The sequence below is a fragment of the Gavialis gangeticus genome, unplaced genomic scaffold, assembly GCF_001723915.1.
Source record: "Gavialis gangeticus isolate Ggan-Ray unplaced genomic scaffold, GavGan_comp1, whole genome shotgun sequence".
NCBI classification, from domain to species: Eukaryota; Metazoa; Chordata; order Crocodylia; family Gavialidae; genus Gavialis; species Gavialis gangeticus.
Window position 1 is genome coordinate 88,440,240 of NW_017729024.1, and position 938 is coordinate 88,441,177.

A 938-nucleotide genomic window follows, 5' to 3' on the forward strand; every position below is an offset into this window, starting at 1 on the left:
CCAGTGGTACTGGCGGGGGGGGGGGGTGCAGAAGCACGAGGGGGAGTCCCTGCAATGCATGCAAATGGGGGGGGCAATGCGGTGCAAAAGCCAGCTCCGGGGTGACAGCGCCTCCTGCAACCTGCACAGAGACACAGCCCCCCCTTGCACCCCTAAACGCGTTTCCGATGGGGAGCATCTCCCTGCACGGGCATCTCCTTCCCCCCTCCCCAAAATCAATGCATTGATTTTTAAGTATCTATTTAAAAGCAACTCATTGATTTTGGGGGTGCCAACAAATAAAAATAAAAGCCCCGAAACAAACTGGCTATTCACGCAGAGCGCGAAAAGCCTCCGGGGGCTGAACTTGACATTGAAAAAAATTGTGGCGGGGGGGGCGAGGTATTAAGCGGACTTTGCTGCAGAGTGAGGCTCGGGACCCCCACGCTCAGTTAAACCGGGCGGGCTCCATGCCCGGCTTTACATCCCTTCTTCTGGGTGTTAAATTTCCATGCTGTGTTATCATCATCACTATCATCATTATTATTATTATTAATTATTATTATTTCCACCCACCCTCACTGGTGCTTTCTTGCAAGGATCCTCTTTAGTTAAAATGAGAAGAGAGAGGGAGGGAGGGAGAGAGAGAGGAAAAAAAAAACCTGGCACTTTCCCCCGCAGTATCCACCACCCTGTCATTATTTGTGCAAGCCTGGGAATTCAGCTCGGACCTCCCAGTATTTGTTGCAGCTTGAGGCCAAGGTGCCTCTAAAAGGATTTTCTTTTAAAGGCTTTAGAAATCGTTCCGTGGGTTTCTTCTTTTTCTTTTCTTTTCTTTCTTTTTTTTTTTTTTTAAGAAAGCAAAATATATTTTTGAAGGTGGATGTGCAGGAAAGGCTTGCGCGCGTGTTTGTCTAAAAGCATCTCGTAAAAAAAAAAGCAAAAAAAAAAAAAAAAAA

General features: G+C 46.9%; 1 protein-coding gene across 1 annotated transcript in view; it reads left to right on the forward strand.

Annotated features, from left to right (window-relative positions):
• The window catches only part of PTCH1 (patched 1), a 106,325-nt gene that overhangs the window by 11,102 nt on the left and 94,285 nt on the right, over positions 1-938 (forward strand). The window lies entirely within an intron of this gene.